Raw genomic sequence first — 18,868 nt, 5'->3', positions numbered from 1 at the left:
AATTATGATATTACAAAAGAAAAAATGTTCTAAATATAAGTTGAGTAGGTATCTTAAGAATTATGTAGAAAAATGTGTTGTGGCATTCACATCTACTTGTACAAAGGCAAAAGCAAGGATAGCTAGACAAAAGCATGTCTGGAAAAGTTGGGTAGAAGGTTTCCTGATGTATTAATAGGTGTAGGGTGGTTTACTTCTTATGATGGGTTGCCAAGGAGGATTTGTGGGGAGATTCAAGCTGAGGATGAGCCAGACCTCAGAGGGCTGGGAGAAAAAAATAATAAGTAAAACAAAATTCATTCTTGAACTTTATTCCTATTGACTGTTAGGTGAGGCCATTAAATTAATCATTTACTAGTCAATGAAATGCAGTTTGGAAGGTCTGAATGAGCTTATATCATGGGTACCAAACAATTACCCAAGCTACATAGTAGAAGGCCTTTCCTTCCATTCTGAGCCATTTTCTGGAGTACACAAGATGAAGATATTTTTTTTCATGTTTTGTGGTGGTAGAATTACACAGATTAGCAAATTCAATATTGTTTATAGTGTAACAGAATTTGCAGTATACTGATATGAGGAAGCAAATATTTAATATCTTTTATCAGTTATTTAGTAAGTTTCCAGTGCTCTTCAGAGAGTACTGTTGGTGGTGGTAATTAATATTTATTAATAATTATCTTTTAGTAAATGCTGCTGTTAATCCTAAACAGCTGTATAACCAAATCACCACACAGAGACGGTTTATTTAGTTAACCTAGAACACAACGTTGGACAATAGTTACTCCCTCCTAAACCTCCAAGCCCTCATAGTTTCCTAACATTTAGATTTCCCACATTATACTTGCTTTTAGTGATATATTATGTCCAGTCCATCTCCAGGTAGTTCCAAGATGTGTCCTCCAGCTCTGCTCTCCTAGCTCTCTCCCAAGCTCTGCTCTCTTGCCCTCTTTCCTCCCACTCCTTTCTTCCCTCTGGCTCCTCCCATTCATTTCCTGCCCTCTGGCTCCTCCCATCGCTCAACATTGTGTCTAATTGCTTTATTTTGGCCTGTTTACAAGAAGTTGAGACAGGATGCTTAGCATAAGTATCACAATGCAATATCCTGATTGAAACCAGAGTGTGTGTGTGTGTGGGGGGGATTAGCATTTGAATGAACAAGGATAAGGTGTATACATTTCAAAAGAACATTATACCAACAGAGTACTAAACAAACAAAAAATGGGAATAAATGATTACTGACTGGTAACCTGGTCTGTCTGCATATCCTGGGCTGAATGACATGATATAATTTTATGAGGTAAACAATACTGATAACTTATCTTTCGCAAAGTAGAATGTCCCAATTAACAAGATGATTCTAAATGTTCTTGTCAATAGAGACATCACATATGTTATTTCAACATTTGTGAGAGAAACATTGGCTGAAGGAGTGAGCATTGAGGAATGCGGAACAAGAGAGTGCTTTGTGTTCCCTCTGATCCCTGGTGAGCAAGAACTGCCTCCCCTGCCCAGTGCTTAACCTCAGATTTGGCTAAAGTAGGGATGAACTCCAGCAAATTTTTGAGCAGGAAGTTTGAACTTGCCAGAGACATTTAACTTTGAATTAATTCCTGTGACACATACCTATCAAAATCTGTGATAAGGAAATATTTACACAAGGTAGTTCAAGGGTATGTATTTGACCTCTGTCTCTAAATATTTAATATGATTACCATGGAACTAAGCTGTGAAATCAGAGCCATGGCTGTAGTTTGTTTTTTCATATAATACCTTCAACTGAGCCTTCTCACAGGAGCATAGTGGACAGGCTCCGATTCTCAACTCCACATGAAGATTTGAATTTGAAATCTGGGCCTGCCATTTAATCACTGAGACATGGAATAATCTCTTGAAACTTCTCAAGGTGTTTACTGAAGTTTTATAGCAGTCATTACAAAATTCCATGTTCAAAGAGCCTATCACACATGCTCAAGGAATAAACATCTTTCAGAAATTGTATCTTCTTGTTATTTTAATCTAAAACTACTGGTAAGGACTTCTAGCTTTAGGAACATTTCCTGAAAAGTGATTATTTCCACTGATACAAGACTAAGGAAGTAGACATTCCCCCAAGCAAGTATAACCAATTTTAAGTAGGAATCTGTGTACTTACAGATGATTTTAGTTTAGTTTCTTGAATATTCAAAGTAAGCCAACATCACAGTAGCCAAATTTCTCTTTAACTGAAGGGCAGACAGTCTCTGGCATGGACATGGAAAAGGCTTAGATGTGAGGAAAAAGCATCCCACATGTAATTTATTTGAATCCAGATGTTTCAACAACTGGATTCCAGGGCACCCCCATAGTATGATTATATGTTTACTTTCAAAAGGTGCACATTTCCACAGCATAAAGTTAAATTAGCTGTTCTTTGTTCTGTAATAAAAATGGAAAGCTATATCACAGAAAGATTCAATGAAAAGGTAGTATTATATACTGACTTTTGCAATTAGAGAATTTTCAGTAAAGATAGATAACCTTGTTTGATGATGAGTGCAAATTAAACAGTTTTAACATATTTAAGTTAGTAGAGATTGGTTTACCTAAACGTTCATTTATCATTTAATTACTAATGTAAAATGAAATCTCCTATTATCCTTGTTTTATGAATTAAAGACCTTTCTTTCATGAATAACACAGGATGTGTGTGTGCATGTGCTTCAAATGTTTTTCTCTGAGTTGCTATGACAACATGATATCATTAGTTTTTGTAGGTAAAATAAGATTTAACCATTTGCATAAAAATGTTTATACCACAAGGGCTTTTGTTACAAAGTATCATCAACAGCAGCAATAACCATGCAGTGGATGGTAAAGTGATAGGACAGAATCGAGTCTTCAAATACTGCGGTGGAGTTAAATGCCAATTATTACCTCATAAACACATTTTAATTGTTTTATTCCTTCGATTTTCAGACACAATTCATCCGTATTGTACTATAGCTCTGAAAAGTACCCTCAAACACGCATAGATTAAAGGGCCCTATGCTTTGTTAGAAGAGCTTATGTTGAAGATTTGTGTCTGTAATCACTCCGTGAAGTGTTGACTTCAAGGCTATCCCCTCTCTCTCACTTTACAGTCGCTGTGAGGTGAGCACGATCTTCTGCCCCCTCTCCTTATCTGGATATCATAGACAGAAATGTAGGCAACTGCGGCTGAAATGCCTGTCTGACCCCAAATAAAATTCTCACCATTTTAAGTTAGCTATTTCAGTTATATCATGACAAAAGATGCTGACCAGTAAGTCCATAATTTAGTTTCCATAATCCGTAGTAACATTATCTTTAAAAAGTTATAAATGGATGTACTGAAAACTACCTCACTTATCTTTGGTCACTATTTGCCTTCTTTCTTTCCACATCTGCCCCTTTTCACAGCTCCATTAAATAAACACTATTATTGTTCTTTTATATAATTATCAATATTTTTACAACCCTATTCCTGTTATACTTTAAATTTGAAATGTCTCCTAGAGGCTCATGCATTGAGCATGTTTATCTGAGCTTGCAGAAGTAATTTTAAAACTGCATCCAATAGGTAGTAGGGTCTAGATGTTCAACACAGTTCTCAAGGAATGGGCCTTTGAGGCTCTCTTTGCCCCAAATCTATCTTGTCTCCATTTCCTATAGTTTATCCATATATATATATATATATATATATATATATATATATATATATATATATGTATAAATTATTATATATATATATATATATATATATACTGTTTATATATATATATATATACTGTTTTGAGCATACACATACATTTCTATATACTCTTTCCACAGCTCTCTGCTGCTACTTCTCTCCTATGATGTGCTGGACCTTATGAAATAAATACATTTTCCTTCTTTTAAGTTGTTCCTGTTAGGCACTGTGGTCAGTGAGAAGGGTTTATGAACACATGATGCATGTTTTTGTATATATCACTCTCTATTGTTTTTGTAATACTATGCATAAAATTTCTCATTATTAAAGCATATATGTAACAATAAATTTCTTAGACCCTGCATTTAAGCTATATTTTTATTTTTGTTAATCTAATTGGAGCTGATATGCAATCTCACAAAAAATTTTCTGCATGTTTGCAAAAACATTTCTTAGATAATTTCTCTCAATTGAACTAGACTATAAACTCTAGTTCAGCCAATTTTGATGTATATTGATCACTCTATTTAGAGAGTGTAATAAACTGTTATTATTCCCATATAAATATTATAATCTTTAAAATGCTTGTTAGAAAATAGTACCAGAATAGTTTAAATTATCTCTTACAATGAGAGACACTAAGATCTGGTAATTGTGATTAGAGGGTTTTTGTAGTTCTCTTTCTTTACATCATTTTCATGGCCACTGATCAGTTTTGTATTCAGATGTTTACCTTTTCCAACCAACATTTTTGAGGTATGTTGTATAGTGGCTATATCATTCCTTTAACACCAAAAGTAGGGCTGAGTGAAAGAAGATCCACATAAATGTCTGAAGTCCAGGGACTCCCACAATGAAAAACTGAAGAAATAATAATAATAACAACAACAACAATAATAATAATAAGTGGAAGAAGTGGAAGAATAGAAGGTACTGATTTTTTGTATCTGTATTTTTTTATGAAAGGATTTATTTGAAAATAGTTTTACAATCAGAGGATTTACAGAGATTCATTTAAGATGGAGAGGAAATGTACATAGTTACTCTGGGAAGATGTTATTGTAACTGGAGAAAGGATGATGTGCTGGAAGACCCAGCTGGAGTGGAGAAGGGGCATGTGAAGTAGTTCCTGCTTTTCTTTCCTTCCTGATGTTTCTATCAGTCTCAGAATTATCACATATAATCATATAAAAGCCTGTATGTTCTTGCTTTGTCTTATTACCTTAGAATTATCTCTAGAGTATGAACTAGATGACATGAGGACAAGGAAACAAGGCCCTCTGAATCAACATGATCAAAGTTTACATGAGCTCACACGACTGAGGCAGCATGCTCAGGGTCTGCACTGGTCTGCACAAGGTCTTCAGCATGCATCTTATGTCCTCTAGCTTAGGGTTTTTATGGAATTCCTGAGCGTGCAAATGAGTGGGTCTCTGATTGTAATGGCTTCTCTTACGCTCTCTTTTTTCTGTTTATTTGTTTTATTTGTTCTTATTCTTGTCCAATTTCTTTATGTTAGTTTTTGTTTTATCTTATTATTATTCCTCTTAAACCTGCTGGTTTTCTAATGAGAGGCAAAACGGAAGTCTGGATGGCAGGGGAGACGGGAGGAACTGGGAGGAGTAGAAGAAGGGGAAAACTTAATCAAGATATACTATGTGAGGAAAAAAACTGTAGTTTCAATAAAAAGAAAAAAAAGATGAAACAACATAAATAAATGTCTTGAAGACTCCATACCCAGCAGAATATGGCTGACAAAAAAAAACACCTGATTCAATGGGATTTTTAGAAATTTCTTGTATCATAATGCTTTGTCTGGGCATTATTTTCACTTTCTTTTCCTTTCTTTCTCTCTTCCTTTCTTTTTTCTTTCTTTCTGTTCATCTGTTCTTTGTTTAAAATCCGTGTAGGTCTTTTGCAAATATATTAGTTTCTGGTTTTATGTATTTTATGGAATTTCTACGCATCAGGAAGTATGTGTCTCTGGCTTTAGATGCGTGTCTTCTGCTTTTTCTTCGGCTCTTTTTCTACTGATAGTTCGCTTCGTGCTATTTCAGTTTGTTTGCTTTTATATTATATTTATTATAATTATTTTTTGAAAGAAAGAAACGTGTGGCTTTGGGTGCGTAGAGAGTCCTGAGGACCGGGAAGAGATGAGGGAGGAGAATCCATAGCCAGACCTTTAGTTATGCGGTAACAAAGAGGTATTGAAAATGCCCTTTACTTTTAACAATGAGAAAAGAGAGGAGTATCTCCAAAGTGTGTGTGTCTTCCTGGAGAATCTTGGAATCCTTTAATTCTTACATGGACAAATGGGACCACATACAACAATAATTCTGTTTAGCGAATGATATCATCACTAGAATCAATAGATAAACGAAAAAATTCGTTACCGGCTATATATCTGACATGGAGTAAGTGTCTAGAATAAACAAAGAGCTCAAGAAATTGAACATAAATAAAATAATCAACCCTCCCAAAGCAGCACAGATCAGGGAGAATCAGTTAAGAGCCGCCCCCTTTTCCATCTATTTGTCTGCCATTTAGCAAGAGTGGCCAGGTCTGCCCGGGGCTCTGTGAGTGCCCCACAACCCAGTTCCCCAACCCTTGCCATTTCCCAGGACCCACACTGATCTGTGGCCCCTGAGACCAGTACAGATCAGGGAGCAGCAATTCGCTGCCCTGACCTATTATTCCCCAAGACCCACCCCGATCTGAGGCACCAGAGACCAGCAGGGATCAGGGAGGAGCAGAAAAACCAGAGGACTGGGGCCATATTGGACCACGAGTTCTACCTACAAACCCAGAGACCATCAGAAACTACCAGGCCTGGTAATAACGGAGTCAACCAAATGGCTAGAGGTCAGTGCAAGAACCAGCAACAAACACGAGGGCCAAATGACACCACCAAAACCCAGCTATCCTACTACAAGAAGCCCTGATGATCCTGTCACATCAGAAGCCCAAGAAAATGATATTAAACCCGAGGTTATAAAAATTATAGAGGTCTTAAAAGAAGGAAATAAATACTTTAAAGAACTGCAGGAAAATACAAATAAACAGGTGAAGGAACTGAACAAATCCTTTAAACACAGAAAATACAATCAAACAGTTGAAGGAATTGAGTAAATCTCTTAAAGAAATACAAGAAAATACTACCAAATGGGAGAAAGAAATAAAAAAAACTGTCTAGGATCTAAAAATTGAAATAGAAGTAATAGAGAAAACACAACCCGAAGCAAGCCTGATCTATGGAGAAGCTAGATAAAAGAACAGGAACTACAGACACAAGCATCAATAACAGAATACAAGAGATGGAAGAGAGAATCTCAGGTGTACAAGATACAATTGAACAAATCAATACATCAGTCAAATAAAATGTTAACTCTAAAAAGTTCCTGACACAAAACATCCAAGAAATCTGGAACAATATGAAAAGACACAACCTAAAAATAATAAGAATAGAAGACTCCAAACTCCAAGGCCCAGGAAATATTTTCAACAAAATCATGTAAGAAAACTTCCCAACTCCAAAAAAGAAATGACTATAAACATACAAGAAGACTACAGAACAACAAATAGATTGGACCACAGAAGAAAATCCTCCCATCACATAATAATCAAAACACAAAATGTACAGAACAAAGAAAGAACATTAAAATCAACAAAGGAAAAAAGACAAGTCACATATAAAGACAAACATATCAGAATTACACCTGACTTCTCAACAGAGACTACGACAGCCAGAAGGGTCTGGTCAGATTTCATGCAGACATTAAGAGAGCACAGATGTCAAAACAGACTACTATACCTAGCTAAACTTTTAATCACCATAGATAGAGAAAACAAGTTATTCCATGACAAAAACAAGTTTAAACTGTACCTAGCCACAAACACAGTCCTACAGAAGATATAGAAGGAAAACTTCAACCCAAGGAGGCTCACTACATCCAGGAAAGCATAGGAAACAACTCCACAGCCACAAAACAAAAACAAAAAGAGGAAGCATGCACAAATACTCTCTACCAACACCAATACCAAAATAATAGAAAGTAACAACAAATGTTTATTAATATCTTTCAACATCAAAGTCAACTCCTCCATAAAAAGTCTCAGGCTAACAAAATGAATGCATAAACAGGACCCATCATTCTCTTGCATACAAGAAACACACTTTAGTGATAATGATAGACGTTATCTGAGAATAAAGGGCTGTAAAAAGGTTTTCCAAGTAAATGGACATAATAAACAAGCTGGAGTAGCAATTCTAATATCTAATAAAATAGACTTTCAACTAAATTAATCAAAAGTGATGGAGAAAGGCATTTCATACTCATCAAAGGAAAATTCCACCAAGATGATATCTCAATTTTGAACACATATGCCCCAAAAGCAAGGGTACTCACATTTGTAAAAAAAAAACATTTTTGAAGATTAAATCACATATTGAACCTCACACATTAGTAATAGGAGACTTCAGCACTCCTCTATCACCAATGGACAGATCATTGAGTTGGAAACTAAGCAGAGAAATAATGAAACTAAATGACGTTATGAATGAATTGGACCTAACAAATCTCTACAGAACATTCCATCCAAATTAAAAAAAAAAAAAAGAATATACCTTCTTCTCAGCACTTCATGGAACCTTTTTCAAAACTGACCATATACTCAGACACAAAGCAAGCCTCAACAAATACCAGAAAATTTAAATATCACCACATATTCTATCAGACCACCAAGGATTAAAGCTAGAGTTCAACAACAACAAAAACAATAGAAATCCTAGAAGCTCATGGAAACTGAACAACTCTCTACTTAACAACCACTGGGTTGAGAAGGAAATAAAGACAGTAAAGACATTCTAGAATTCAAGAAAAATGAAGGCACAACAACCCCAAACTTAATGGGACACATGTAAGCAGTTCTAAGAAGAAAGTTCATAGTGTTAAGTGCCTTAATAAAAAAGTGGAAAGAGCTCATATTAGCAACTTAACAGCTCACCTGGAGGAATAAAAGAAATAAAGGGAGCAAACATACCCAAGAAGAGTCGATGGCAACAGTCAAACTAAGGGCTGAAATCAATAATCTAAAAACAAAAAAGAACAGTGCAGAGAATCAACAAAACCAACAGCTGTTTTGTTTGTTTGTTTGTTTTTTGAAAAAAATCAACAAGATAGACAAAACCTTACCCAAACTAACTAAAAGACAAAGGGAAAAGATTCAAATTAATAAAATGAGAAATTAAAAAGAGGATTTAACAACAGACACCAAGTAAATACAAAAATCAATAGATCTTACTTCAAAAACACCACAAAATTGAAAAATCTAAATGAAACGGATGATTTTCTTGATAGATACCACTTACCAAAGTAAAATCAAGATCAGGTTAAACTGAACCGAACACCAACAGCACAGACTGTAAGATCAACAATCAATAAATGGGATCTCATGACACTGAAAATCTTCTGTAAAGCAAAGGGCACTGTCGTCAGAACAAAACGACTGCCTACAGACTGGGATATACCTCTATTGAGAATTCTCTGTTTAGCTCTGTACCTACTTTTTAATTGGATTGTTTTATTTGTTGCTTTTTAACTTCTTGAGTTCTTTATATTTTTTTAATATTAGCCCTCTGTCAGATATAGAATTGGTGAAGATCCTTTCCCAGTCTGTAGGCTGTCATTTTCTTCTGATGACAGTGGCAGTATAAACATAGTAAAAATGGCCATCTTACCAGAAGCAATCTACAGATTCAATGCAATTCTCATAAAATTACCAACACAATTCTTTACAAACTCTGAAAGAAAAATTCTTAACTTCATATGGAATAACAAGAAACCCAGAATTGCTAAAACAATCCTCTACAATAAAAGATCTTCTGGAGGTATCTCCATCCCTGTTATCAAGCTGTACTACAGAGCAACAGTAGTAAAAACAGCATGGTACTGGCATAGAAACAGACTGGTGGATCAATGGAATCAAATAGTGGACCCAGAAATAAACCCACACATTTATGGAAACCTGATTTTTAACAAAAATCTCAAAACCATACAATGGAAAAAAGATAGCATCTTCAACAAATGCTGTTGGTCTAACTAGATGTCTACATGTAGAAAAATGAAAATTGATCTATATTTATCACTCTGCATATTGCAGCCAGGACTGTAAAAGGTGGCTTCTAGCCAAACCTGCAAGGGGCTAAAAAGGGAATTTTGATCTGAGATTAGCTCCTGCACAGGGGCAGGCCACTGGGGAGTCCTCCACATGCTAAAGTGAACTTTGTCCTGCTTATCTTAGGCTGATAGTTAGATCCTGAATCCCTGTTAACTTGTTTGCAGATCATTAAGAAAAAGAAAAAAAAGGAGAAAGAAGGCAAAGACCATTTAGGCACATGCGCTGAAGGGAAAAGGTAGATGAAGTTAAGAACTTGAACGAATTCCCATAAGCACATGTAGATAAACAATCAGACATGTAGACCTGTACATGTTCGTATACACATTCAATGGACAATACAAAAGGAGCTCCTAACATATAATCGATATACACTCATGTAACATATGTACAAAAACCAGACAAATGGACATATTTACATGTAAGCACATACCTATATACATATTTACAAGTCATGGATGAAGCAAACGTCAGCAGACTTACATTCTACGGCTTCCACCACTGGGCCTCTGCCAGAGGGGTTTGTGTGAGTGTGTTCTACCACCATTTATTGGATAGCCTTTTTACCTCTCAGAGAAAGTTCCCAGAGAAGGAATTACCTCATAGTCAAAAAGGCAATTAATAACAAAAACAGATGAATTCTTTTTAAATTTTTATTTTTTCTTAATTATACTTTATTCATTTTGTATCTCAACTATAGCTCCCTCATCCTGTCTCAATTCCACCCTCTCTTTGTCTCCCACCTCCCTCCCTCTAACTGAGACTCTAGCTGAGACTCTTAGGAGCAGGGGCCATGGAGACTGAAGAGGACAGCTTCTAACTAGACAAGACTCCTACTGGAGGAAAGAGAGCACCAAGCTACCCACAAAAATTTCAACCCCAAACTTACCCAGTCTACAAGGCATGCAGGGACAAAGGTAGGACAGGCCGAGCAGAGACTGAGGGAATGTCCAACGAATGCCTGGTCCAAGCCAAGACCCACCCCATGGAAGAGAGCCAACCTTTGACACTATTTATGATACTCTGCTATGCTTGCAGACAGGAGCCTATCAGAGTTGTTTTCTGAGAGGCTTCACCCAACAACTGTATGAAATAAATGCTGATATTCACAGCCAAACATTGGGCGAAGCTTAGAGAGTCTAGTGAAAAAGTGGGGGAAGGATATACAGACCTAGAGGTGACAAAAGCTCCACAAGAAGACCAGCGTAGCCAACTAGCCAGGGCCCAGATAGGCCTGTGGAGTCTGAAGCACCAACCAAAGACCATACATGGACTGGTCCAAAGTCTTCTACACATATGTAGATTTTGCCTGTTGCCTGCTTGTTAATCATTTACCTCTGACGGGACTGCCTTACCAGGCCAGAAGGAGAAAAGGTTGAACTCAGTCCTCATGTGACTTGATGATATGGGGTGGGTAGACAGGGGGGTCCCCTTTTCTGGGGAATAGAAGAGAGGTGTGTGGAAGTAGGGTAGGACTTGGGGGAAAGGAAGGAGGAGCCATGACCAGGATGTAAAGTGAATAAATAAATAAATTGAAAAACTGATTATTCAATATAATATGGCCAGCCCTACTATTCAATACCATATGATCATCCCTAAAAACATACACACAAGTAATACTATACAGAACAAACTGGTTGTATTTAAGTATTTAGGATATGTGTGTGTGTATGTGTGTGTGTGTGTACACATACAAGAATATGTGTGTGTAATAATAATCTATAGAAGAGGCCATGAATTTAAAAAAAAGAAAGATTATATAGGTGGGTCTGGAGGAAAAGAAGGAGAGGGAAAAATTATATATTATAATCTCAAAAAAATAAGAAAAAATCAAATTGATCAAATATATTGTACAATGTTATCAGAAAATTAATAAAATATTACTTTAAAATTGTGGTAAAGAACTAAACAGGGAAATTTCAAAAGATTTAGTGAAAATGTTTAGAAAGTTTTAAACTTTTTCAAATGGCTCATCAATCAGGGAAATGCAAATCAACACTTTGTACTGTAACCTAACTTCAGCCAGAATGGCTGAGAAAAGAGGAACACGCCTCCTCTCCCCCCAATAACCCACCCCAGCACATCCAGTTTCATTACCAGGACTGAAAAGTTCCTCTTTCACCGTGCCCTGCAAGGCAGCCATGCCAGGTGAAAGTGTCAAAAGCAGGCAACAGAGACCATGTCAGAGACAGCCCCTACTCTCCTTTCTAAGAAACCCTCATAAAGGCCAAGCTGTCCATTGGGTGCATACATGTAGATGGCCTAGATGCAGTCCATACATGGTCCTTGGTTGGTGCTTCGGTCTCCACAAGGCCCTCTGGGCCCAGGTTAGTTGGCTCTGTTGGTCTTCTTACAGAGTTTCTGTCTCCTCAAGGTTCTTCTACCATTCCCTCCACTATTCCACAAGGCTCCCTTTGTTTTGCCCAATATTCATCTGTGATTCTCAGCTTCTGTTTCATTCTATTGCTGGGTGGAGACTCTCAGAGGACAGCCATGCTAGGCTCTCATCTGCAAATAAAGCAGAGTGTCCATAATAGTGTCAGAGGTTGGCTCTCTTCCATGGGGTGGGTCTCAGGTTGGCATTCCTTCAATCTCTGCTCAGAAGAGTCTGTGCAGTTATCTTAAAAACACTAGGAGACCACAGATGTCAATCTTGACTCCTATACTCAACCAAACTTTTAATCACCATAGATGAAGAAAACAAGATATTCCACGACAAAAAAAAAAAAAAAATTAAACAATATCTAACCACAAATCCAGCCCTATAGAAGATACTAGGAAGAGGCATACTTAATCAGTGCTGGTGGAAAGGCAAACTCATACAGCCACCATTATTAAAATCAGTATGAGGATTCATCAGAAAGCTAAAAAAAACTTATCTACCACTTGCTCTAGCTTTACAACTCCTGAGCATCTAATCAAAGGACCCTATACCCTACTAAAGGGACACTGCTCAGCAATGTTTATTGCTGTTCTATTCACAATAGCCATGAAATGCAAATAGCTTAGAGGTCCATCTATGAAGGGATAGATAATACTGATGTGGTATATTTTCACACTGAAATGTTATTCAGCTGTTAGGAAAAATATAATTATGCATATAACTATGAAGTCCACTGTAAATGAATGAAGTTGAAAAACACATCTGGTATGCTACCTGAGGTATATCAAACCCAGGAAGAAAATGTCACATGATTTCTCTCGTATATTGATGGTAGCTTTGAAATATAAAAGGAAACTTTTTTTTTTTTTTCATGTGGAAAGCCTAAAGAGGTCAAAACCCAATAAAAGTCGATATTGCTGAAGGATTAAAAGGAAAGGGAGACAGAATTCAATGTTATATAAGAGTTAAGGAGAATAATGGAACAGGAAAGTTAAATTAGTTGGATGATGGAAAGGCAGGTTACAAAAGGGAGAATAGGAAAAGACAACAATTTTTCTAAAGGCTTTTTGAAATGTATTCCGGTAGATGCTTCATAAATTATAAACATATATATGAATGTATATAACTTAGTGTACTATACATACTACCAGAGAAAAAAGGTAATCATCAGTCTTCTCTAGCACAGAAGCCTGAAAGCTAAAATAATGACTGGTTTTGAAAAATCATATCTACTTATGCAGTAACAGAACAAATATTATGGGAGCAATCAGCTTTATGTTGATTAGATTCAAGACCCAGTTTATGAATGAAACCCAAGCTTTACCAGTGTTGGGTCTAAGAACATGAGGCAAGATAAGTTATAAACCCTACAGGAGAAGCTGCTATTAATATTTCGTTAAACAGACAAAGTATTACCTATACTATCACTAATCAGTTACTGATAGGCTCCTAGACTAGCATTTCTCAACCCTTTTCAGAGAAGCTTCCTTTTGCAGTAAATAACAATTAGCCCAAAGATCAACAGCTGTTAAAGGTGGGGCAAACAAGAGGGCTTAGGTCCAAATTGCACTCCTTTGCCCCAAGGCTTAGAATTTATTGAGGAAATGGAGTCAGTAAGATTATATGAGCCAGTAAAGATTATATGGCATGAGGAAACAATGTTTTTCTGACAAAACATGACAGTTGCATATATGAAACTGCAGCAGCTATGACAACACATGCAAAACTTGTACAGAGCCAAGCTAGACAGGTAAGGATATGAATGTGGAAGTAGCCATAAGGCCCAGTCCCTAGCTAAGAAGTAGCACACTCCTGTGGTTGTCCCATACCCAATCCTATTTCAGTAACACAAACTGAACTCACTGTGCTTAAAAAATGATGTACCATATCCACAAACAAATACCACAAATTATTTACTTTCAAAATATATTACACTGAATTATGAGAGTGTCTATTCACACAGACGATTCTCTCCTTCTGCCATATGGGCCTTGGGGGTTGTCAGCCTAGCTGCAGCAGTTTTTGTTCAGTGATTCGTCTGAATGGTTCACCATGGATAATGTGTGTACTTCCTCTACAGTTCTACACGTCTTACTCTGAGTCAGAGTTCTGTGTTAAGTTTTGGGACAACCGGGAGAAATCCTAATATATGACTTAATTCTATGACCTTTAGTTATTTCAGAAATGAGATCTGGAGCTCTTACAGAGCTTTCCCTATGAGCCTTTCCCCTATGAGAAATGAGATTCCCTAAAATCTTTACTTAGATTTTCTGTCCGTCTGTCTATCCATCCATCTTTCCATCTATCTATCTATCTATCTATCTATCTATCTATCTATCTATCTATCTATCTATCATCTATCTATCTATCTATCTATCTATCTATCGGGGTTATTTATTTGTTTATATTTTTCATTTATTTATCAATTTAATCACTTTACAGCCTGACTTCGGCCTGGTACCTCCTCTCTTCCCAGTCACACCCCACCCCCCACCCTCCCATTCCTCATCTCCTTTTTCTCAGATAAGGGGAGGCCCCCAAGGGATATCAATCCACCTATGCATCTCAAGTTGCAACAAGATTAAGTGACTCCTCTCCCACCGAGGTCTGACAAGGCAAACCTGCTAGGGGTAGCCAATAACAGGCAATAAAGCTGGAGACAGTCCCTATTCCCATTGCTAGGGACCCACATGAAGAACAAGCTGCATTTCTGCTCCATATGTGAGGAGGGGCCGAGGTCGAGTCCATGCATGCACTTTAGTTGGTTGTTCAGTATTGGTGTGCTCCCATGGACCCAGGTCAGTTGACTTTATGGGTCTTCTTATGTTGTCCTTGATCCCCCTGGCTCCTTCTTTACTTCCTCCCACTCTTCCACAGGACTCCCCAAGCTCGACCTATTGTCTGGCTGTGTGAGTCTGCATCTGTTTCCATCAGCTGCCGGATGAAACGTCTCAGAAGACAGTTGTGTTAGGTTCTTGTCTGCAATCAAAGCAGAGTATCATCAATAGTGACAGGGATTGGCTCTCTCCCATGGGGTGTGCCTCAGGTTGGGTCAGCCATCAGTTTGCCATTTGCTAAATGTCAACTCCATCTTTATCCCTACACTTCCTGTAGTAAAGACAATTTTTGTATCTAAGGTTTTATGAGCAGGTTGGTATCCCCTTTCTTCCACTGGTAGTCCCACCTGGCTACAGGAGGCAGCTACTTCAGGCTCCTTAATCCTCTTTGCTAGAAATCTCAGCTAAGTTCAACCCCATAGACTCCCAGGAGCCTTCCTTGGGCCAGAGATGTCCCCCACCGATTTCCATTCTCTCTCCCAGTTCTCACCTCCACACCACCCCCTGCTCTCTGTACATCTGATCACTACCCATATTACCTTTCCCACTACCTCTCCCTCCCTCCATCTGCTTCAGATGCCTATTTTATTTCCTGTTCTGAATGAGATTCAGCATCTTCCCTTAAGCCCTCCTTGGCTTCTTTTGATCTGTAGATTCTAGCATGGTCATCCTGTACTTTATGACTCATATCCACTTATAAGTGAGTATACAACATCTATGTCTTTTTTGTGGATGAAGAAGATAATTACACAAGATGATCTTTTTCAGTCCCATACATTTGCTTGCAAATTTCATGCTGTCCTCATTTTTAATAGCTGAGTAGTATTCCACTGTGCAAATGTACCACATTTTCTTTATCCATTCTTCAGTTGAGGGACATCTAGGTTGTCCAGTTCCTGGCTATTATGAATAAAGCTGCTACGAACATAGATGACCAAGTGCCCTTGTTGTTTGATGGACCATCTTTTGGGTATATACCCAGAAATGATATAGTTACGTCTTGAGGTGGTTCTACTCCCAATTTTCTGAGAAATCTTCAGATTTACTATGACAGTGGTTGTACAAGTTTTCACTCCCACCAGCAATGGAAAAGTCTTCCCTTTTCTCCACATACACACCAGCATGTGCTGACACTTGAGTTTTTTATCCTAGCCATTCTGAAGGATGTAAGATGGAATCTCAGAGTTGTTTTTGATTTGCATTTCCCTAATGACTAACAATGCTGAACATTTCTTTAAGTGCTCCTCAGCTATTAAGAGATTCCTCTGTTGAGAATTCTCTGTTTAGTTCTGTACCCCATTTTTTAAATTGGGTTGTTTGGTTTGTTGGTGTTTAAAGACCCACAGGCAAACACTCAGCAAAGCCAGGGGAACACCACAGAAGTGGGTGGGTGGGGGTTGTTTGTAGTAGGCAGAGAAACTTAGGACACCATGAGAACACAGCCACAGAATCAACTAAGTAGGGCTCATAGAGGCTTCACAGAAAATGAAGCCACAATCATAGAATCTGTATGAGTCTGAGCTAGGGTAAGGCATGAGTGCTACACCTGTCTAGCTTGGTCTTATTGACTCCTAATAGTGTGAATGGAGGGTGGCTCTGACCCCTTTGTCTGCTCTTGGGACATTTTTCTCCCCAGCCTTATCTAACCTTGATATGAAGGTTTGTGCCTAGTCTTATTGTAACTTGTTATGCCATGTTTAGTTAATATCCCTGGGAGGCCTGCTTTTTCTGAAACAAACAAACAAAGCAGAGGAGCAGTGGATCTACGGTAGAGGGGAGGTGGGAGGCTGGGAGAAGTTGAGGGAGGGGAACTGTGGTCAGGTTGTAATGCATGAGAGAAGAATAAAGATAGATAGATAGATGATAGATAGATAGATAGATAGATAGATAGATAGATAGATAGATAGATGATAGATGATAAAGAGATACGTAGATAGACAGATCGATCGACAGATAGAGTATCCATGCTTACTCTCCTGCTGTCAAACTCCAGAGCATTTTGTGCTTTTGTTCACACACACAATATTAGCCATATCTTGAGACAGAGAAAAACAAATAGATGACTAGCATGATGGTCTGAAGACAATGACCATTTTGTATGTTAATACAAAGTGTTCGTGTATGTGATTTCTAAATGTTGCCTTCCACTGAAAGGCACTCTAGTTCTTTGAAAATATAATAAATTCCAGAATTTTGGCAAGAAATATAGAAGCCAGAGATGGAAAAAAACGGGCTCTCAAGAATGATGGGTATATCAAAAATTTGCTGACTAGATACAGAATAATTTGATCATGAAAATATTTTTGTATAACATCTCTTCAATTTGAGTTTGCATTTTTTTTTTTTTTTTGTTAGATTAGACAATGGTTAAAGGTTTGGAAGAAAAAGACCACAAAAGTAACCTTCCTCCATTGCTGGTGGGACTGCAAACTTGTAAAGCGGCATTTTTTGTCACAAGGCCAGTTTTTTGTTGTTGTTGTTGTTTTGTTTGGTTTTTTGGGTTTTTTTGCCATCAAAGTCTTCTGTATCTAATGACCTTAATATGGCATACCTGGTTCATGGAGAGGTGGCTAGAATTTCCTGCAACCATAAAGTCACTATTGTTAGTTATTCCCCAGTTATCTCTTAGTAGGCAAAAACAGACTATGATATGAACCTCACACTGGAAAGATGGATTGAGAACTACAATTTGTTGTACCTCATCTGGACAAGACGAACATCCTTTTCTCCCAGTTTGTTATTATTCAGTTTTAATATGTAATAGTGAACTAATGGACATTTATTTTATAATGAATCCATAATCTATAAGTATTTTATTTGTTACTCAAATTGTATTTACATATGTATTTAATTACATATAATGAATACTTATATTTATAATATTAACAACCCACCAAATAAAAAAAAATAGTTTGGAATATGTGCTTAAATTTCAGAAAGCTCTAAATAAATAATTTATACATTGCATTATAATTCTACAGTCTTGCAGTTTTCTGCCAGATTAATTCTTAAACGAAGAATTAAGACAAGAATGAAAAGAGATAAAAATGAAGGTGGAAAACAATAGGAGAGAACAAACAAAACCACTTATTTATCCTTAATCTGAACAGTTTGATAAGCACTGGAAATTGGATCATGGTTCTTTACAATGTGATGTTTCAGACAGAGAAGGATGAATTGAAGAAGACTTTAATTTCAGATATTTAAAAAAAAGGTATGTTCTCAAATCTCCATTCTAAAAATCAATTTGCTGTCCTGCTCAGCAGTATCCTCACTCAGCACTACCCTGAATGGTTTGTCTAGTCTCCTGTACTTCCTGTAATAAAGGTGACTAAAAGTGTTAAGTGACAATTCTTCAAGCCATAATCAAGAAATATTCCAACATACACCATATGTGTTAACACATGATAAAATTATTTCTGTAGCCAAATGTTTCTATTTGGCATTTCCTTTCTTTGTTGTGCTATTTCAAATAAAATATTTATTTCAAATAAAACTGTTGTTCTTTGTTGTGCTATTTAAAATAAAATTTCCTCTTAACTTATCAGCATTCTGTGGTAAGAAACAGGGTGTGTATACGTTAAGTAAGTAATCATCTTCATTTTCCTGGTAAGAGTCTCAAATCCAGGTTTATTCATTCATATGCAGTAGCTTACATGAGACCATTGTCTGCATGCTGCATGAGTGTCCTAAATTCAATTAGTGAAAATGAACTCATTTCTCTTATCAAATTGTCTTTTCTCTATGCAGGTTTTTTAATAATGAGGCTAATAAGTTCAACAC

The 18,868-nt window shown here is 37.0% G+C and overlaps 1 protein-coding gene across 6 annotated transcripts in view; it reads right to left on the bottom strand.

The window, feature by feature from the left end:
- LOC129668244 (sulfotransferase 1E1-like) overlaps window positions 1-11,131 on the bottom strand; it is a 46,518-nt gene extending 35,387 nt beyond the window's left edge. Inside the window, exons 1-3 of one of the 6 annotated variants that reach the window (XM_055596181.1) lie at window positions 10,755-10,847; window positions 9,429-9,491; window positions 8,732-8,780 (exon numbers count right to left, since the gene is read on the bottom strand). The gene's annotated coding sequence lies outside the window, so the exon portion shown is untranslated. Of the gene's footprint in view, window positions 1-8,731; window positions 8,781-9,059; window positions 9,084-9,428; window positions 9,492-10,754; window positions 10,848-11,036 lie in introns of those variants that run through there. The other 5 variants (XM_055596190.1, XM_055596197.1, XM_055596173.1 and 2 more) reach the window with 5 other exon arrangements.
- Window positions 11,132-18,868: the final 7,737 nt, after the last annotated feature.

The sequence above is a fragment of the Psammomys obesus genome, unplaced genomic scaffold (genome assembly GCF_907164565.1).
Source record: "Psammomys obesus unplaced genomic scaffold, mPsaObe1.curated_primary_1811, whole genome shotgun sequence".
Classification (NCBI taxonomy): domain Eukaryota; kingdom Metazoa; phylum Chordata; class Mammalia; order Rodentia; family Muridae; genus Psammomys; species Psammomys obesus.
Note: the sequence above shows the minus strand (reverse complement) of the source record. Positions and strands in the feature narration are given on the sequence as shown.